Here is a 23,076-nt window from a genome sequence, read left to right as displayed (position 1 = left end):
TGAAGGTAGACGAGCTAGGCTGGGGATGTTTATCTAACCGCAGAGAAGGCTGAATGAGAAACCGATTAACGTGCTCATTTTTATGAAGAGGATAGATATGTGTGACAGGGATAAGCCTGTATTGGGAAGGAACAGAGTGACATAAATGAAAGACAGGAGACAAGGATTAGATTTAGGAAGAATACTTTTACCTATAGAGTATTGATTATCTGGAAATTATTATCTGAACATGTGGTAAAGCTAAGTATCATGAGAACGTTTCAGCAGTCTGTAACCGAACACTTGATGAGCCAGAGCTCACGTGGCAAAGGACCAGGTACTGGAAAGTGTGACGAGGACAGACAGGCGCGAGATGGGTGTCCTGAACGCAATGCGTCAAAGGCAAACTTGTGTGCTTAAAACTCACTCTGTGCGCGGCTCTGTGGCGCAATGCAAAGCGCGTTGGACTTCTACATCTCTGTACAAGTTGCTATTCAAAGGTTGTCTGTTCCAATCCAGTCAGAGTCGAGTTTTAATTTATGTATTGCAAAGTGGTCAAACCAGACACGACTGTCATCTGAAAACCCAACAATATTCGTGCAGAAACCCACTGTCTCAAAACGGAACAGTTTCCTCTCACAGATTTACATTTTCGAAGTCTATTTATGATAGAGATCGATAAATATCTGCTAGCCACTAGGCAACACGATGACGTGGATGGGCTGGAAAAAGACTTAACATTGTTGTGTCAGCCATGATGATATCGAATGCCGTGGCGGGGCAGGATCGGTGTTAAGAATGGCCTCCTTCTGCTCCTTTGTGTCTGTGACATTTCTGGCCCGGGTTTTTAAACAATCACAATGAGGACAATATGAAATAAACGCCAAGTAATATTTTGGCCTCACCTCCACCTCGCTTCCCTCCCAGCTCGAATAGACAGCTCTTGTTTCAGCTTTAGATCAGACAGCAGAGGATTCTCACAAGTTCTCCTTCAGTTTGAATGTTCCTTCACATAGGTTTCCAAGTGGACACATGGAGCAAGCAATTGCATGGATTCAGGGGATTCAGGGGCAGATTTCCCCTTTGCTGGGCTGGAATTCTGCCCAAGGTAATAAACGTGAATTTCTGACATTTTGAATCTTACTCTGGATTCTTGCGACTTTACTAATTAAACTGAATTTCAATTTGCCTTTGCATAACATTATCCGAACTTCACTATTTATGAAAACTATTCCACATGCTCATGGAAGTAGTATGCTGAACATTGTTGATGTTGTGTGCAGTGTGAGTGGATGTATCATATGAACATGCCAAAGGAAGTTGGTGAAATGTCAGTGAATCGAATTCTCTGACGAATTGACGCCGATAGAAGGGAAATCCCAGTACAGTGGCGACATAACATTTCCTGTGATCAACGCAGGAAGCCACGGAAAACGTGCGCAGTATTCAATAAAATCGATTTTCACCACATTTTCTGTGCCATTTTCCTGAAGTTGATGCTTCATAATCGGTGATTCATTATCAGTATAACCTGCTCTGCACTATGTTTCATTTCAGGTCCACAGAAAAAAAAATGAGTAATTGGGTTGAGAGTCCCAGTGGTAAGATCAGGAGACGTTTGTCATCATTAGACAGCAGATCCAGCGGTGTAATGAGTTAGCTTGCTATATTTGCATTACAGAATGGCAGTACATGCACTGCCAAAATTGCGCATTGGATTTTCGCCAGGTGTTTGTTTTACTGATAGTAAACAGAGATGATTGCACCTTCAAGCTGAAGAACAGTTCAAACACGGAATATTACACCGCAATAAAGAGCTTTTGGCACTAACGTTGCACAGACCTGTGATACCAATGTGAAGTCCACCTGACCAGCATTTTGGCATTATAAGCCGTAAATGTATTCAATGATCATTTAATTGCCCTGAATGTTGGTGAGTCTACGACTGTTGAAGGCAAGGCGTTCTGCACCCTTACTACTCTCTGAGAAAGGAATCGACCTCGGCATCAATCACTCTCAAATTACATCGATGTGCCATTGTGCCAACCATCACCATTTGAAGAAAAAGGCCTTCACTGTCCACCTTAAAGCAACCTCTGATCATCTTTTATGTCTGTATTAATTCACGTCTCAAAATTCTAATCTCAATCAAAAACAGCCTCAAGTCCCTCAGCCTTTCCTCGTAAGACCTTCCCTTCACAGAAGGCAACATCCGAGGAAATCTCGTCTACAACCTTTCCAATGCTTTCACATCCGTTCTATAATGTGGCGACCAGAACCGCACGCAACTCGACAAGTTTGGCCATACCAGACAAATTTCCAAAGCTGCAAAGGGATCGTTTGGCCCTGAAACTCAATCCCTCTCCCAATAAAAACTAACACACTGTGCTCATTGCAAACAAATCCATCAACGTGTGTGTTAACCTTCAGAGTTTTATATATATGGACGCCGAGATCGCTCTGCTCATCGAAACTTCCAAGAATATTACAATTAGACCAGAACTTTTTATTCTTGTTGTTCATTCCAAAGTAAATCACCTCACACTTTTCCACAATAACCTCCATATGCCACCTCTGAGCCCCGATCTGCAGATTATTTATGTCCGTCTGTAACCTGCAGCAGACTTTGGCACTGTTGACAACTCCATCGACTTAGTGTGTTCTGCGAATTTACTCATCCATCATCCCATGCTCGAACCCAGGTCATTTATAAAGGTGACAAACAGCAGTGGACCCGAAAAGGAACCTTGTGGTCCACCATGAGTAACTGAACTCCAGGATGAATATTTTCCATTAACTACCACACTCTGTGTTCTTTCAGCGAGTCACTTACTGATCTAAACCGCGAAATCACCCTCAATCCCACGTCTCTGTATTTTATGCAACAGCCGACCGTGCATTCGTGAAAATCATATCCACCATGTTAACCACTTTACTCTCATCCACTTGTTTGTTGACCTTTTCAAAGAGCTCAATAAAGTTTGTGAGGCACAACCTGCTATTCGCAAAATCGTGTTGACTGGAGCGAATCAACTTCTTCCTGCTTAGGTGATCATAAATCATATCTCTCATAACCTTTCCCAAAACTTCACCTTCAAGGAAATACGTTCCACTGTTCTATAATTTCCAGCGTTCTCCCTACTCCTCTTCGTGAAGAAGGGGACAATATTTGCTGAATTCGAGTCTTCTCGCACTAATCACATAGACACTGACGAACTAAAGTTGGTAGTGAAAAGTTCTGCAATCTCCTCCCACGATTCCCAGAGAATCCTATGATACATCCCATCAAGCCCAGGGGACAATCTATTTTCAGGCTTTCAAGAATTGCTAACAACTCGTCTTTATGAATATCAATTTCGTTTATTCTAACATATTGCATCTCAAAATTCTCTTCGACAGCATTGTCTTTTTCATTTGAGATATGATGAAAAATATACATTCAGCGCCTCTCCTATCCTCGGACTCCGTTGACGACGTCCTCCTACTGTTCTTGACAGGCCCTAATCATATCCTAGATATTCTTTTCTTCTTGAAATGACAAGAGAAGGCTTCAGGGTTTTAAATGACCCTGCCAGCTAAAGACCTTTAATGTCCCCTGTTACTCTGAGTACCTCTCTCTTTTGGCCCTTCCTTGCTAGCTTTTAACTTTCAAGTGCCCTAACTCAGCTTTCATATTACATGTTACATGCACTGCCTTCTCCATCTTGACAAGAAATTCAACTTTTTGAGTAAAAATGGCTCCCTGTCTCAACCTCATATTCCCTGCATGGCACACACACACTTAGCAAGGACATGCATGAGCGCCTCCCTGAACAAGCTCCATATTTCAAGTGTGCAAAACCCCTGCGTTTACTTTTCCATCTGGTGCATCCTAACCCTTGTCTGATCGCATCATACTGGCCTTTCTCCCAGCGGTACCTCATGTTCTGCGATATATATATATATATATCCCTATCCATCACTAAATAAACTTACCAAATTGTGGTCACTATCACCAAAGTGCTCAATTATCTCCAAATCGAACAGTTGACTTGCTTCGTTACGCAGTACCAAATCCAATATATTTTTGATTCTTCTTGGCCTATCTACATGTTGTGTCACGAAACCCTCTTGCACACATTGGACAAAGACTGACCAATCAATATTTGGAAAGTTAAACTTCTCCACTACAACTACCTTGTTACTTCCGTTCCTATCCAGAATCATCTTTGCAACCTTTTCCTCCATATCTCTAGAACATTTTGGTGGTGACCTCCACTTGCCTGATTTTAATCTCAGCCCATTCTAGTTCAGCAGATTGAGTCGGGTCCTCACCAAATATCCTTTCTGCTACCATAGCACTGTCTTTGACAAAAAATGCCACATCTCCCCCTTTTTAACGACTTCCCTGTTCTTACTGAAAAAATCGAAACTGAGGTGCCAGGAACAACCATTCATTTCAGTGCTCCATTCATGTCTCTGAAATGGCCACAATATTGAAGTCCCAGTGAACAACCCATGACACCTGCTTTATCCCAGATGCTCCTAGCGGTGAAGTAGACAGACTTCAAACCACCTTCATCCTTGCCAGCATTCACTCGCAAACCCGAAAACCTATTTATGTCCGAACCACTCAAAACCTCCAACAAACTGCAGCTAAAATTCGGGTTCGCAATCCGCTGCTGAATTCGTTTAAACCCTCCTGAGGAGCTTTAGAAATTATCCACTCAGGATGTTGGTACCCTTCCGGGTCAGGTGAAGACCATCTTGTTTGTAGAGGTCCAGCCGACTCCAGAATGAGCCCCAACTATCCAGATATCCAAATCCCTATCACCTGCACTATCCTTACAACCACGTGTTCATCTGCTCTCTCCCTGTTCTTTCCCTCACGATAACGTGGCATGTGTAACCAATCAGAGAGATCAACTCTGTTTGATCTAGATCTAAGATGTCACCCTGGATCCCTGAATTTCTGCCATACATCCACATCACTTTTATTACATATGTTGTTAGTGCATATGTGAAACATGACCTCGGGCTGCTCCCCCTCCCCTTAAGGATCCAGAAAACACGCTGCGAGACATCACAAACCTTGGTAACTTTGAAGTATCACATCAATCATGAGCCTGCCCTGTACCCACTGAAATTGTAATCTGTCCCCCTCACCATGTAGTGCCCAATAACTATTGCTCTCCTTCCCTCTCCCCTACCCTTCTGATCACAGGGACAAACACTGTGCCAGAGATCTGTACCCCATGGCTTACCCCTCGTAGGACATCCCCCAAAAATGTAACAAATACGGTATGCTTGTTACAGATGGGCACAGCCAAAGTGGATGCCTGCACTGGCTGCATGTTCCCTTTTCGTCTCCCGACTGTATACCATCGACCTTTTTCTTGTACCTGAAGTGTAACTGCCTCCCTATAACTCCTCTCAATTCACCTCAGACTACCCAAAGATCCAATGTTCAGCTCCAGTTCCATAAAGCTGTTGCCAAGGAGATGGAGTTCGGTGCAATTCCCGTAGATTCAAATGTCACGGACATTACTGTAAACTCTAAGCTCTCACATTCTACAGGAAGAACATTCAAATGGCCGACCATCCATTTCTAATGTTCTGAATTCACACACACACACATACATTTCCAACGCCCCTCACCCAAGTCCCTACTCCCTACCTATTATCTTAGCCTGCTGGACACACTTTCCTCATTCCTGAAGAAGGGCGTATGCCCGAAACGTCAATTCTCCTATTCCTTGGATGCTGCCTGACCTGCTGCGCTTTTCCAGCAACACATTTTCAGCTCTGATCTCCAGCATCTGCAGTCCTCACTTTCTCCTAGAACATTCAAATGGCCGACCAACCAATTCCAAATATTCTGAATTCACACACACACATACATATGTGTGTGTGTGTGTGTGTGAATTCAGAATATTTGGAATTGGTTGGTCGGCCATTTGAATGTTCTAGGAGAAAGTGAGGACTGCAGATGCTGGAGATCAGAGCTGAAAATGTGTTGCTGGAAAAGCGCAGCAGGTCAGGCAGCATCCAAGGAATAGGAGAATTGACGTTTCGGGCATACGCCCTTCTTCAGGAATGAGGAAAGTGTGTCCAGCAGGCTAAGATAATAGGTAGGGAGTAGGGACTTGGGTGAGGGGCGTTGGAAATGCGATAGGTGGAGGGAGGTCAAGGTGAGGGTGATAGGCCTGAGTGTGGTGGGGGCAGAGAGGACAGGAAGAATATTGCAGGTTAGGAAGGCGGTGCTGAGTTCGAGGGATTTGTCTGAGACAAGGTGGGGGGAGGGGAAATGAGGAAACTGGAGAAATCTGATATCATCCCTTGTGGTTGGAGGGTTCCCATGCAGATAATGAGGCACTCTTCCTCCAACCGTCGTGTTGCCATGGTCTCGCGATGGAGGAGACCAAGGACCTGCATGTCCTTGGTGGAGTGGGAGGGGGAATTAAAGTGTTGGGCTACGGGTGGTTGGGTTGGTTGGTCCGGGTGTCCCAGAGGTGTTCTCTGAAACGTTCCGCAAGTAGGCGGCCTGTCTCCCCAACATAGAGGAGGCCACATTGGGTGCAGCGGATGCAATAGATGATGTGAGTGGAGGTGCAGGTAAATTTGTGGCGGATATGGAAGTGTCCCTTGGGGCCTTGGAGAGAAGTAAGGGGGGAGGTGTGGGCGCAAGTTTTGCATTTCTTGCGGTTGCAGGGGAAGATGCCGGGAGTGGAGGTTGGTTTGGTGGGGGGTGTGGACCTGACGAGGGAGTCACGGAGGGAGTGGTCTTTTCGGAACGCTGATAGAGGAGGGGAGGGAAATATATCCCTGGTGGTGGGGTCTGTTTGGATGTGGCGGAAATGACGGCGGATGATACGTTGTACATGGTGGTTGGTGGGGTGGTAGGTGAGGGCCAGTGGGGTTCTGTCCTGGTGGTGGTTGGAGGGGCGGGCTCAAGGGCGGAGGAGCGGGAAGTGGAAGAGATGTGGTGGAGGGCATCGTCGACTACGTCTGGCGGGAGATTGCGGTCCTTGAAGAAGGAGGCCATCTGGGTTGCATGGTTTTGGAACTGGTCCTCCTGGGAGCAGATGCAGCGGAGACGAAGGAATTGCGAATATGGGATGGCGTTTTTACAGGGGGCAGGGTGGGAGGAGGTGAAGTCTTGGTAGCTGTGGGAGTCGGTCGGTTTATAGTAAATGTCCATGTCGATTCGGTGACGCGACATAGAAATCGAAAGGTCTGGGAAGGGGAGGGAGGTGTCTGAGATGGTCCAGGTGAATTTGAGATCTGGGTGGAAGGTGTTGGTAAAGTGGATGAACTGTTCAACCTCCTCGTGGGAGCACGAGGCATCGCCAATATAAAGTGGATGAACTGTTCAACCTCCTCGTCGAATGTTCTTCCCGTCGAATGTGCGAGCTATATGTATGTACATATGTGTATGTAAACATATGTATAAATGTGTGTGCGTATGCATGTATGTGTGTGTATGCATATATATTTAATATTTAATATATATATGTTTAAAAGTTGCAAAAGAACATTGAGTAAAACAGCATTTATTCAAAAAATATCTGATTTTGTGGAGTGTTCTGTCCTTGGGAAATACCTCAGTTACTTAAGACCAGCCATAAAGACTCCCTGAGTGAATATCCATCACTCACTAGAGATACAGAGGTGATTTTTGAAGTCGATGACGTTTGTCATGTCACTGATCCTGCGCTGTGTTAAATTCTGGAAAGGATGTTTAGCTCGTATCATATTATTAATTTTGCTGCAAACTCGCACAGTCCATTAAAACAATCCAAAAGTTATTAGGTTTATCTCATTGGACATTTTGCCTGTTATCAGAAAAACTAGAATAGAAATGACAAAGTACTGCTATGAAGATTACAGAATTCAAGCAGGAATTATTTTCGTGTCTTGTCACTAGATTTGGTTGCGGGAGATGAGTGAGCAGCAAATGGACTCACTCCTTTCTCTGTGATTGCAGCCAAAGTTTCTAATGCGACAGATGAAAGAACAAAGGTGCATCACATCGGCAGGTCAGTTCCAACTCACGATAGTGTAGTTTCACTTTGATTCTCGCCATCTCCTAAAGTATTAGCTGAATGGGGAGATCAGGATCCTGAAGGTATGCTGATACATTGCGCGAATTATTCCCACACTGTTGGCATCACTTTATATCATAAACCAGTTATGCAGCAGACTGTGCTAACCGGCTTCCTTTAATGCTGAGCTAACACAAACAGCTCAGTTCCTTTACATTTTATAGAAGTTCACGTAGAACAAGCTGCTAAAGCTTTCCTCACAATCAGCTCATTCTACACTTAGTCGTGCTCAGTTGCAGGTGTTATGAGGTTTCTTTCCAATTAACGTTAACCAATTAGAGAGTGTGCATGTAACGTGTACCCATTCTGGCCGCCCAGACTCCCTGTCCCGGTGAAATTCACTCCTTGTGTGTCTGCACGCATCTTTACAAATATTTTAGAATCAACTTCTGAATATTTTTTTCCTGAGAAAAAGTAAGCATTTTCGAATTCAATAGCTGTAGAAAGAAAAAGAATGCGAGCTCCAAACTTCTCTTTATCATTCATTGCTGGTTTTCAAGTTCTATACTCTAGATATAGATCCATCCGAATGAGGGAATTTCCCTCCTGTTTACTCTCACCAAATTCACATCGCCTAGAAACCTTCTATACGGACACAACTCAGTTTTACCTGGTTTCACGCCACATGATCTATTCGTCTTTTCCACCATCCCATGAAACCCCGCTTTGTTTTTTCAAATGGCATTTTCCCCCACTACATCGTTGGCTTCCTTTCCATTATTCTGTTTCCAAGTAAACGCTGTCCATTCTTCCTGACGTCTTTTCATTCCAGTCATCGCCATCCATGTCTTTTATCATCTATTTATGTCCCAGTATAGTCCATGTTGAGAAAGGATGCTGGGGCCAAAACAACACATGAAAACCCGCTCTAATGCTGTATACTACCATTACCAATGTAGAGAAAATGGGAGCTCGTTCAGTCAAAAGTGAATCCGTTGGTTGTTGCACAATGGATCAATCACTGATTGGGTCGTGACTGTTTTTCCTCACTTTTCTCCCCTGTCTGAACATGTGCTAAAGCAACACAATAAGGGAACATGGAATGCCTACAGTTCAGAAATTGCATATTCGATGCAACAAATGCACACAAATCCTCCTGGAATTAACCCTCACAGAACAATTCCTTACCCTTTTTCTCTTCATTTGCTCCTGAATAAGGCACCTTACTGACAGTCGACCCAGTTGTCGGCAAATCATATCTCTGGCGCTGTGAGGCAGCAGTGAGAACCAGTGAGCCACCTTGCGGTACTGTACAATTATTCAAGGCACATGCGGACGCATTTAAAATGTCAAAGACGCTCGACTTATGTTGTTGCCCTTATCAGGAACAATAAACCCAGATTCCCTGACCAAGAAATTAATCCAAACCACAGCGGTGAAAGCGCTGTATGGTAACCACTAGTCGACTAGGAAGGACGGCATGTGCAATTGCTTCTTCTCTTAACAGCATAGGTTTATTTTCCTGCGATGAGAAATTCCTTCCAAAAAAGAGCGTTTGTGACACCGTGCTTTTAGAGCACAGAATAATACATTATGTCAGTGGCAGTCATCAAACATCCAAATATTCTCGTTTCCATTTTCCAATAATTGGCCCACAGCCTGACGTCTGAAGTGTTCATCTGAATGAGACTTTCCCTGCAAAGTTTTAATCTCAAATGAACCAGTGAATGAGACTGAAGTCAGATACCGTCAACTTTGTTCATGAACTGCGGGAGAACTGAACCTCATTTTGACCCATAGAGGGAACTATACAGAGACATCTTTTGAAAGTGACAAAGGCCTCAGGAGAGCCCAACTTCCATAAAATGAGGAATTGACCCGTTTGGCCTCTTCTTTCTTCATGACTCGCTTTAAAACCGATTCTGTTTACATAAGCAGAGGGGTAAACAGGCGGGAGGCTATACCTCAAGGACTGTCCCAATCGGCAATAATTGGTACCTGCTCAACGTTGACTTCTCCAACTCTGAGGCAACCTGGCTAGCTGTGTTCTTCCAACTTCCTGCCTGTTTAATTGGATTCCAGCAGATTACTGTCTCGACATAAGGAACAGAAGCATTCAACCGCATCCCTGTACGTTTTCGTCCCCCATTGTTTCACCGTTTCTTTTCTGCTTTTCATGAATCACGTTGTTCTTCCTGCCAAATGAAGGCATTATTCGCATCAGAAGCTTGTCATCCTCATGTTCCTCGAAGGAAAAACACGTATGTGGACTTCCAAACAGAAACAAATGGAGCCTGGGGCGGGGGGGGGGGTGGGGGGGTGGGGTCTGCCTATAAAATGACTTCCAGCTATTCCTTCAAAAATAATTCCTAACAACATGGAGAACGCACCTTCGGATGCTTGCTGCAATAGTTGCAAAAAAATTCAGCAAGGTTGTAGTGTGAATCGAGGTTACAACTCCGGGCTCGAACCACTGAGCTATGGCAGCACTAACATATGAAGCGTTTTGAGACTGACAAAAGATGATGACCTCTAGCAGAAAAACTTCGGTCATCTCAGTTTTGTGATACAAGCTTCGTTTTGTGTGACAAAATACGACTTGAAACCCACTTCTTTGATCACGTGTTTGATATAACACTTTGTCAGCTTCCCAATATCTAATAATGTGACAGGGATCAACATTTGTTTAAACTCACACAAAGTAAAAGCTTTCATGCTTCTTTTATATAAAATGCACGATGTAGTATTGATACCAGCTCATTACCCTTGATTTCAGCATGTATTGCAGGTTTTCTTAATCACTTGGTGAATAATTCCTTTCCTTTTGCCTGGTGCAATTTACGTTGCCACGGGAATTCATAATTTATGGCCTTGGCAGGTGACTTTTAGGCACCAAACGTGAAACAGTTCAAATCGAACATGCTCCGGAGCTTGGAATTCGAGGGAATGCAGAATATCTGAGAGTGCACTTTAAAACATAATCTTGGGTGTCGTGTCCGCTGGCTGGGTTGCATAATATTGACCAGCTCTATTTGCTCTTGAGTGGGCTGGAGGACATGACAGTGATAGATAGAGGGAAGACAGTCAAGAGATTTGTAGAAAATGATGAAAATTTTGAAATTTAGCTGCCCGGTGATGGGTGAGCAACCCTTGTTTTGAGTACTCCGACATGCAGGAGAGGTATTGGAAGACCTCAGGATTACATCATTGGGTGAATAACCTGCAACTCCTTACCTTCCACCCTGTGGGAGCCCTTGTGGAAAGATTAAGATGCGAAGGCCGCAGTGCACGTTTACGAAAATGGGCGTTCGTAAAAATGCCATTCAGATAATGCACAATGAAACAGTGAACAGAACGCAAGTGCACCCTTGAATAGAAGCAGTGGGAGTTCGACCATAGAACATAGAACATTACAACGCAGTGCAGGCTCTTCGGCCCTCGATGTTGCGCCAACCTGTCATACCAATCTGAAGTCCATCTAACCTACACTATTCCATGTACGTCCATATGCTTGTCCAATGACGACTTAAATGTACTTACAGTTGGCGAATATACTACCGTTCCAGGCAAAACATTCCATACCCTTACTACACACTGAGTAAAGAAACTACCTGTGACATCTGTCCTATATCTATCACCCTTCAATTTAATTCTATGCCCCCTCGTGCTCGCCGTCACCATTCTTGGAAGAAGGCTCTCCCTGTCCACCCTATCTAAACCCTCTGATTATATTATATGTCTCTATTAATTCACCTCTCAACCTTCTTCTCTCTGACGAAAACAACCACAAGTCCCTCACCCTTTCCTCGTAAGACCTTCCCTTCATGCCATGCAACATACGAGTAAATCTCCTCTGCACCTTTTCCAAAGCTTCATCATCCTTCTTATAATGTTGTGACCAGAACTGTATACAATAATCCAAGTGCGGCCGCATTAGCGTTTTGTCCAGCTGTAGCATAACCTCATGGTTCCAGAACTCGATCCCTCAATTAATAAAAGCTAAAACATGTATGCCTTCTTCATAAACTTGAGCTGAAAATGTGTTGCTGGAAAAGTGCAGCAGGTCAGGCAGCATCCAGGGAACAGGAGAATCGACGTTTCGGGCATAAACCCTTCATTCCTGAAGAAGGGCTTATGCCCGAAACGTCGATTCTCCTGTTCCCTGGATGCTGCCTGACCTGCTGCGCTTTTCCAGCAACACATTTTCAGCTCTGATCTCCAGCATCTGAAGACCTCACTTTCTCCTCCTTCTTAACAAACTTGTCAACCTGGGTGGCAAATTTCAAGGATCTCTCTACCTGAACACCGAGATCTCTCTGATCACCTACACTACCAAGAAATTTACCATTAGCAAAATACTTTGCATTCCGGTTGTTCCGATCAAAAGGAATCACCTCTCACTTGTCCGCATTAAACTCCATTTGCCACCACTCAGCCCAGCTCGGTAGCTTACCTATGTCTCTCTGTAAACTACAACACCCTTCATCACTATCCACAACTCCACCGACCTTAGTGTCGTCTGCAAATTTACTAACCCACCCTTCTACGCCCTCATCCAGGTCGTTTATAAAGAATAACGAACGGCAGTGGACCCAATACCGACCCTGGCGGTATACCACTGGTAACTGGACTTCAGGATGAACATTTCCCATCAACAACCACCCTCTGTCTTCTTTCAGCAAGCCAATAACTGATACAAACTGCTACATCTCCCAAAATCCCATTCCTCCGCATTTTGTGCAATAGCCTACTGTGGGGTACCTTATCGAACGCCTTGCTGAAATCCATATACACAACATCATTCGGTTTACTCTAATCTACCTGCTTGGTCACCTTCTCAAAGAAATCAGTTAGGTTTGTGAGGCACGACCTACCCTTCATAAAACCATGCTGACTATCCCTGAACAAATTATTCATTTCCAGATGGTTATAAATCCTATCTCTTATAACCTTTTCCAGCAATTTACCAACAACTGAAGTGAGGCTCACTGATCTAAAATTAACAGGATTGTCCCTACTCCCCTTCTTGAACATGGGAACCATATTTGCTATCCTCAGGTCGCATGGCACTATTCCTGTAGACAATGACGATTTAAAGTTCAATGCCAAACGCTCGGCAATCTCCCCCTGGCTTCCCAGAAGATCCTAGGATAAAGCTCATCCGGCCCAGGGGGCTTATCTATTTTCACACTCTGCAGGATTTCTAATACCTCCTCCTTGTGAACCTCAATCCCACCTAGTGTAGTACTCTGTATCTCAGTATTCTCCTCCACAACATTGTCGTTTTCTAGACTGAATACTGTTGAAAAGTATTCATTTAGTGCTTTCCCCATCTCCTCTGACTCCACACACAACTTTCCAGTGCTATTGCTGATTGGCCATAATCTTACTCTCGTCATTCATGTATTCCTTAAATACCTATAGAAAGCCTTAGTGTTTACCCTGATCCTATCCGCCAAAAACTTCTCATGTCGCCTCCTGGCTCATCTGAGGTCTCTTTTTCGGTCTTTCCTGGCTACCTTGTAACCCCCAAGCGCCCTAACTGAGCCTTCGCCTCTCATCCTAACATAAGCCTTCTTCTTCCTTTTGACCAGACAGTCTACTTCCTTCGGAAACCACGGCTCCCGCTCTCGACAGCTTTCACTCTGCCTGACAGGTACATACTTATCTCGGAAACACAGTAGCGTTTCCTTGAATAAGCTCCACATTTCTAATGTGCCTATCCACTGCAGTTTCCTTCTCCATCCTATGCTTCCTAAATCTGGCCTAATCGCATCATAATTGCCTTTCCCCCAGCTGTAACTCTTGCCCAGTGGTATACACCTATCCATTTCTATGTCAAAAGTAAACATAACAGAATTGTGGTCGCTATCACCAAAGTGCTCACATACGTCCATGTCTAACAACTGGCCGAGCTCATTACCCAGTACCAAATCTAATGTAGCCTCCCTCCTTGTTGACCTGTCTACATTCTGTGTGAGAAAGCCCTCCTGTCCACATTGGACAAAAACTGACCCATCTATAGTACTCGCACTATGTTTGTTCCCAGTCAATATTTGGAAAGTTGAAATCCCCCATAACAACTACCCTGTCATTCTCACTGCTATCGAGAATCATCTTTGCTATCCTTTCCTCTACATCTCTGGAACTATTCGGACGCCTATAGAAAACTATCAACAGGGTGACATCTCATTTCCGGTTTCTAATTTCTGCCCATATTACCTCAGTTGACGAGTCCCCAAACATCTTTTCTGCAACTGTCATACTGTCCTTGACCAACACTGCCACAGGTCCCCCCTCTTTTACCTTCTTCTCTGTTCTTACTGAAACATCTAAATCCTGGAATCTGCAGCAACTATTCATGTCACTGTTCTATTCATGTCTACAAAAAGGCCACAACACCGAATTCCCAGGTACCAACCAATCCTGTAAGGTCATCGACCTTATTCCAGATGCTCCTGGCGTTGAAATAGACATACTCCAAACCAACGTCTTGCAATCTTGCGACCCTGAAACTTGTTCTGGACCTCCCTACTCTCAAACTTTTCGATACGTGAACTACAATTTTGGTTCCCATCCCTCTGCTGGATTAGTTTAAACACACCCCAATAGTCTTAGCGAATTTACCCCCAGGATATTGGTACCCCTCTGGTTCAGATGAAGACCGTCCTGCTTGTACAGGTCCCACCTACCCCAGAAAGATCCCCAATTATCCAGGAATCCAAAACCCTCCCTCCTGCACCATCCCTGTAGCCATGTGTTCAACTCCACTCTCTCCCTATTCCTTGCATCACGAGCACAACAGCAGGGAGGGAATTTGAATGGACGGATGGAAGTGTATTATGACCGTGACTTCCAAACGAATGGATTAGAGTTTGAGCTGCAGAAGAGCAGAGACGCGTAAGAGTTAATGATGTTAATGAAATGCAAGTCGGCTGACATGGTGATGTTGGGGATATGTGGTTAAAAACACATCAGGAAGTGAAGTATGTCACCATGGTTATGACGTGCCTGTTCAGACTCAGACAATTACCAGGGAGGAGATTGAATCAGTGGCGAGGCATTTTCTCCTAGGACTTAGTCGATAATGCCTTACAGCTCATGTCATCCACTTCCCTCAACTCCGCTCCCAAAACTCATTCCTCCAACTGAGACGAGGACGGAACTCCCTTCTACATCACTTTAAAATCCAACACCCTCTGTAGACATCATGTCATCCTCCGGTATTTCCGTCAGCTGCAAATGAAACCCACCAACTAAGATATGTTTCCCTCCCCACCCCTACCGACTTTCTGTAAATATCATTCCCTCTTCGACTTCCTGATGGTGCACGCCCCCACCAAACCACCCTCCCATCCGCTCCCAGCAAACTTTTCATTCCAACAGGGGATTTGCAAAACACCTCCGCCCTCAACTCTGTCCAAGGCCCCAAAGGACCCTTCCATGTCCATCAGAGTTTCACCTGCATTTCCACGCATGTCATTTACTGTATCCCTTGTTCCCTTTGCAGTCTCCTCGACACTGAGGAGATCGGATGCCTAATTACAGACCACTTCGGAAAACTTCTCTGGGACACCCGCACCAAACAACACCACTGGCCCCTGGCCGAACATGTCAACTCTCCCTCCCACACAGCCAAGTTCATTCAGGTCCAGGGCTTCTGCCGCTCTCATGAACTGTCCTGTCTGTCCATCTTCCTTCCCACCTATCTGCTCCACCCTGCGCTGCGACCTATAATAATTACCCCCACATCCATCCTCCTATCACACTCTCAGTTACTTTGTCCCAGCCACACACGCTCCCATTTGTCTCTCTACCACCTCGCTTCACAAGCCTATTTCCTGATGGTGCCCGAAACATCGATTGTCTTGCTCATTGGATGCTGCCTGCCCTGCTGTGTTCTTCCAATATCACACTTCTAACTCAGTGGCGAGGCAGTGGATTTTGAGTTCGGGACTGAAGTCAGATGCCTCAGTTTTGCAATGATTCAATTGTAAGAAATGTCTGCTCCATCAGGACTGGATGGCAGACAAGTCAATACAGTGTTTGACCTGGAGGGAACAGGGAGGTGATCGTGTTCATATCCACCTGCTGACCCGCTGGTCTCTGTGGTAGAGGCTGTGTGCATAAAAGATTCTGACAAATGTCTCTTCAAATTCTTCGTGTCGAAAATCCCTTACCTTCAGACCTTATCTTCAGACAGAATCTAGAGTCTTGTGAAAGACGGTTTCACACTCTCTTTTTTGGATAACATCAGTTTTGCAGGATTTTAGAAGGGTAAGATTTACAAACCAACCTCTCCAACATAATCTGATGAAGCTGCACACTTTATCCCGAATACAACTTGATCAGATTTCGAACATGAAATGAAGAAGCTCTGGTTACAGTGTGAGATAAATCGTTTACTTATTGTGTGCGTGGACGAGGCTTCCACCTGTCATCAGACCTTACAAAGCTCAATTTCAATCATACTGAGGAAAGACTGGGGAACCGTGGGGATCCACTCCCTGTCTGAGTTGAATTTCCGTGGACGCAATGATACCAGGAACAAGCCATTCACCTGCTCAGAGTGTGGAAAGGGATTCACTCTGTCTCTGACCTGCTGCGTCACCTACTCGTTCAAAATGATGAGAAACTATTTCAATGCCTGAACTGCGGAAAATGCTTTAAAACATCCAGCGATTGGAGAACCGAAGACCTCGCTCATACTAATGAGGAACCTTTTATCTCTCCGGACTTTGGAAAATGTTATCAACCCTCTATGTGCTTCATTTTTGAGAAATATGCTCACATAAATAAGAGTCCATTAAGAATCAAAGAGACCTGACGTGTGATCCACGTGCTCACCCGGAGGAGAGACATCTCCAGTTCCAAATCTGTGGGACGTGCTGTTATGTCCGTGCGACCGGATGGTTCATCACCTTTCACACAGTATTAACAGGTCTTTCTAAATGCCCTGACTGCGGGAAGTGCTGCACTCTTCCCTGAATAGAAACGTGTCATCAACGTGTTGACACTGAATATAGACATTAATCACGATAAACGTTCCTGGGGACAGTATATCATGAACGTCTTCACATTGAGGAGAGACCTTTCAAACATGTCTGTGGGATGTGCTCTCTAGTCCCTGTAGAACTGATGTCCCATCGATATTTTCGAATTGTGGGAGACGTTTAAAGTGAATTTATTCCAGGAATAGGTTCAAACAATCATCTCAACTCTCAGCACACCATCTGTTTTGCAGTTGTCAGCAAGCATTTACCTGCTCCATGTGAGAAAAACAGTTAGGTCACTCATCGACCCTGCTGAGAGAGTAGAGGGATCCCACAGAGGGATGGAATTCACTCACTCATCGACCCTACTGAGACAGCGGAGAGTTTACATATCTCAACACCGATTGAATTTTGTTCTTCACATTCAGATCTGAAAGCAAAGTTTTAATATTCTAGATAACAACCAAAAAAATCTGCTTTGTGTTAAACACAGTATCGAAGGTCATTGGAAGGATGGGATTACAGAGTACGTGAAGCATTAGCACAGGTTGTCAAGGAGAAATCACATTTGACAAATATATTAGAATGCTTTGAGGAGTTAATGAGCAAATGAGACGAAGTCAAGCCTGTGGAGGTGACCGGCTTGAATTTCCATAGACATATGTCAAGGTGCAGTATGGCAAACTGCTAAATAAGAGGCCATGGATTGAGGCTTAGCTGACTGGCAGAAGTCAGACAGTTGGGTAAAGAGGTCTCTTCCAGGATGGCAGCCCGTGACTAGTGGAGTTCAAAGGAGTCAGGGTTGGCGCCACAGCTATTCACAGCTATTATGTATGAATGATCCATTCAAAGGAACTGAGGGTGTTGTTGCTCCATTTGAAGAAGACACAATGATAGGTGGAAGGCCAGATCTTATTGATGAAGCGGGCATGCTGCAGAATGACTTGAACGGAGTGAGTGCTTCGAAAAACGTTGTAGTTGCCATACTTTGTGGAAAATATGAGGTCATATGTTTGGTGGAAAGAGTAGAGGCATAGACAATTTTCTGAAAGCAGAAAGAATTCCAAGTTCAATTTTCTCTTATGTTTAGCATGCAGTTTCAGTTGGTGTTTAGGAAGGCAAATACAATGTCAGCGTTCTGTTCAAGCAAATTAAAAAGCACGGGCAGAGGTTTAGGCCTCAGTCAATAGGAGGCTCTGGACCATTGCATTTGGAACATTGGGAGAAGGTTTTGGCCCCATATCTAAGTGATGGTATGTTTTGCATGGTGGATAGGAGGTATATATTGGCTGACTCAGTGGTGAGTACTAATGTCTTGCAGCCTCCTCGATGTTTATTCAATATCTACATTGGACGAATGTGAATTTGGAGTTGGGACATCCTGTCCATTTCAGCCTGCGTTTCCTCCCCAGACTAAAGATGTGTAGCTGACGTTCTTTCGTCATGGGAAATTCAGAGTTACAGGAATTGGGTAGAGGTGTGAGTTGGGTACGATTCCCTTCGCATGATTAGTGGGGGTTTCTTGGTTCAAATCTCCGTTTTTCACATTTTAGGTATTCCGTTAGAACAACGTTGAGTACAGGGATTTAGGCCTTTTCATAAGAGTTTTTTTTAACCGAGGTGACACCTTCCATATAAACGCATGGTTTCAAGTGAACGTCTTGAACGATATAAGGAGTGGAGGGACATTCTTGAGGAGGACATCATAAAGGTCAATGGAGAATATTAAATAGCCTCAGACCATAAAGTTAAGTATAATCTAAAGAGATTATACATTAAGAAATTGAGACGAAATAGGACCACTTTAAGATGAAAAAGCTCACCTATGCCTTGATCCTCAGCAGATGGAGAAACATATAATGTTCATTTCGCGTCAGTTTACACTGTGGAGAACGAAATGGCGGGTACACCAAAATACTGATGTTTTGAAAGTAGTTCACATTGAAAAAGGGAAGTGCTGGAGGACCTGGAAACTATAAAGTTGGATATTTCTCTGGGATCTGATCTCCTGTATCCCGGAAACCTGTGGGAAGTTAGGGAATTAAACTGTTGGGCCCTTTGTAGAAATATTTTTATCATCTATTATTACGAGTGAGGCGCCGAATGACTGGGGGATGGCTAATGTTGTGCCTTTGTTTAGAAAGGAATTCATGGAGAAGTCTGGGATCGATAGACCTGTGTGTCTGGTTATCGTCGTGGGTAAGTTGTTGGATGCAATTCTTACCGATAGGATTTATTTGAATTTTTAGATACAAGGAATGAATCGGGATAATCAGCATTGTCTTTGCACAAAATTGATTGAGTTTTTTGAAGGCGTAACCAAGAAGATCAATGAGGACATAATGGTAGAGTTTGCTCACTTGGGCTTTAATAAAAGCTTTTACATTGTTCCACACGGTTGACTAATTCATAAAGTTAAATCGCATAGGTTAAATGTAAGGATTCCAATTAGATATAAAATTAGTTCGATAGCAGGATGCTGAGAATGGTGGTGGAAGGCAGTTTTCGGACTGGAGGACTGTTACCAATGGTATCCCATTGGCTGAGCGCACATTCATTTTATTTTTCATTTAAATAAATGATGTAGGTAGGAAGATAGAAAGCATGGTAAGTAAGTTTGCAAAATTGGTAGTAGAATGGACAATAATAAGGTTCTGGAAGGTTGTGAAGCGATTTTCTCATTAGGTCAGTTTCTCTCTGGCCTCGAGTTTAAAAAGCTTGTGGGGGAGGAGTTGTGAAGGGCCATTCGTCCATCGTGAACCGTACGTTATCAGGCATCCATCTATTCTAGTCCCAGTTTTCTGCAATGAAATTGTCTATGTGATCTGAAATGACATAACAATGGTACTGAAGGTTGACCTGGTCACACTGTTGTAACCCCTTTGAGGAACGTATTCTCATGTTCAAATACAGAGGGAGTCACGCAGGCTCATTCCCCGATAGTGTCAGAGTCCTCAGGATTATACCCATTCCATGTGCTTTATGTCTACAAGTATCTCCGGAGAAAGGAGGCTTTAAGTAGAATACAAGGCACTTGCCAAAAAAATATGCACCGTTGCTGTGAGCCGCGATATGAAATGGATCCTGAGCTGAAATGGTCCCAAACGCTTCTCATGTGAAACTTTCAATAACACAAATCCCACCAAAACCAGCCCTCTGGCTCCTGGGACCTGACAGGTTGGCGCCCAGCAGACATTCCTCCCTAAAAACAACGGGCACACGGCAAAATCTAAACACTTTCATGTCTCGTCTTGTTCTGTTTCTGTCGCTGTCACACCTCCCGCTTCCTCTGAACGTCTAGTCCCAATGTCAATGAGCTGTTTGATATAAACACAGGCACATCGAGAAAGTAATCTTTATTTCAAAAGCAGAGCCAGGGATTGTAAGCTGCAAGGGCTTGCTCTCTGCTGGGTAATGCAACATCACAGTCTCGTTGTCCTCATTATCATATAGACTGATTCCACAAATATGCACCGCAACAGTTATTACCAATTGAAATGTCCCAATGAATACCATGACGGACAGAAAGATCAGGGGAGAGTAGCTTCGACCTCTTCCTCGCCGAGCGACATTTAGCAAAGAATGCCCTGTCACTTGACAAAATGACCTCCTCGCAGCTGGCCATGGAAGTGTCTAGCACAATAATATCCTTTGGCCCATATGTCTGCACCAGTCCAACACAATCCCCTGAACTGTTCTTATCTCATTTGGCGTCAATTGGTTCAGAGGGGCAAATGTATTCAGTCATGGAAGTGTACAACTAAATGGGTCTAACCTGCTCTGGAGTTATCTGTCTTTTCCATCCTGGTTGCAGATTCTTAACGCTCCTTATTTGAGTTTACGCAATTCACCTAATCCTGAATTTCAAACAAGAAAGCAGAGAACAAGCACTCTTCAAGTTAACTCTCAGCTTTCAATCACAGTCAGCAAAATGCTTAACTGAATGAGGAATCCACATTGCATTTAACGCCCATCGCCTAAACTACATGGCCACATCTGCAGAAGCGTGCTACTAAACTGGTTTCAAGTACTCCCTCCCTGTGGAGCTGAGGGCCAGGCAATCATTGTTCGGTTTGTTTGAATTCAATCACCACAGTTTCGACAGGGTTAAATGTCAGGACATGTTTGGTCTGTGTAATCAATCTCGGTGGTTGAAATGGTCATTCAGTTAAAAAGAAAGATAGAGATGGCAGGAGAAACTAAACAGATCTGGCAGCATCTGGGGAGAGACAAATGGAGACAACGATTCAGAGCTTCTCCAGGAGTTTCTCTGAACTCTGTTTTCTCCGACAGGTACTGGCAAACCTGCCGAGTTCCTTCATCAGTTTCTGTTTTTGTTTTAGATTCCGAGTGTCCACAACCCTTCACTAGCCAGTCAACAATACAGTAACGCATTTGTGGCTCCTCACTGGATTTGCTTTCCGTTTGGATACATATCCTTAACCCTATGAAAAACCCGAAAGTGCACAGCAAATGAGTCGGATGGATAAGAACACCTGCCGCTCCATGCGTGTGTACACTTTCTCGGTTAACAGCGAAACGAGAGGACTAATTGCTCCACAGAGACTAGGTAGTCCCTTGTAGCAGGCCCCTTGCAGGATCTCCTAAAGCAGACTGTCAGTGAATTCAAGCTTTCGCCTGCCCTTTGCAGAATGAAAATTGTCCTCAATTGGTTAAAGTTTCCAAAATGAATCCTGGGGCATTCATTGTGGACAGTAGGAACAGTCTGATCTCATGCTTTGCAAACACATACATGTCACCGGGAAACAGCTCACCTAAAACGGGGAACTTCTCCCTTTGAGCCTTCTGAGAAACATTTTCCTGACCTTGGTAAAAACCCAAAACTGTGCGCACAAAAAAAACAGATGGTGTGAGAACAGCTGTCGCTCTGTTCCTGGGTCGTAGGAGAACAGCAACCTGTCAGTGAAGAGCCGAACGCACTGACTTACATCGTCACAGAGACTAATGAGCCAACGGCTTCAATGACCCCCGAATGCAAGCTGCAGCCTGCCCCTCCCATATTGACAATTATCCTTAATTAGCATTTTTCCTAAATAAATCCAGGGAAATTCACGGTGAAGTCATGGGAATAGTCTGATCCCACCCTTTATAGACGCACCCATGACACCGGAACCAGTTATCCGCCAACCGGGATTGTCTCACTTCCAGCCTTTCAGTGTCCTATCTCTTCCCGTGTTTTCGAATTGCCCTGGAGCTGAGATGAGATTTGACATCCTGACGCGCAGGAACGAGAATCCTTCACTATCATAGATCATTTCATGTCCGGAGAATATCAGAGTCAATGTACCGGCCTCCGAAAGAACGGAAAGATTTCTAAACTGTCTCTGCCCAGTCGGCCATTTCACCCTTCATTTTCCACTGAATCCGCGGCCCAAGGAATATCTAAAGATTCCGAAAGCTCGAGTCTGGGATTTCTGTTTTGCTTGTTGACAGTTTTCCCACTTGACAATTGGCAACATTTTCCCAGAATCTTTTCACAATTCTGCTTTTCACCATGTACAGAGATTCACGACCCTGGGAATGTTTTGATTGGAGCAAAGAAGATTAATGGGAAATTTCTTGAGGACGTTTATAATGATGTGGGAGAAAGAGCTGTGGATGGGCGGATTAATCGTCAGGAGGAACTGCTGCCTCTGACCAAGGTAATTGACCAGAGAACGAGGAGTGAAGACGTTTAATGGAAAAAGACAATTTGTTTCAAATAAAGTCAGTGAAACCTACATATATCCCATGCGTTTTTTTTTTATCATCTGTGGTTAGAGAAACAGGTCCGTTTTGAGTCAGGTCCGTTTCTTGTTCAGAACGCAAGTTTCCTGCATGTCAAGAAATGAGTAGACCTGAGAACATATCGAGTTGTTTCGGCGGGTTTTCTGGAGTTGCAGCGATAACTCTTCCAACAAGAAAACATTTAAAATCAACTGTGAGGGAAACATGCTCGGTATTGATGAGAGATAGAATGAATATGAAGGATCCCTTTTCATGAGCAGAGAGATTAATAACACGGCAATGTTCGAGGAATAAAGATGCACTTCTATTGCGCTTTTCAGCTCCACTTTAAT

Source organism: Chiloscyllium plagiosum, unplaced genomic scaffold (genome assembly GCF_037043375.1).
Source record: "Chiloscyllium plagiosum isolate Xiang-an unplaced genomic scaffold, Cpla_swu_hap1 HiC_scaffold_13, whole genome shotgun sequence".
Lineage (NCBI taxonomy): Eukaryota > Metazoa > Chordata > Chondrichthyes > Orectolobiformes > Hemiscylliidae > Chiloscyllium > Chiloscyllium plagiosum.
Note: the sequence above shows the minus strand (reverse complement) of the source record.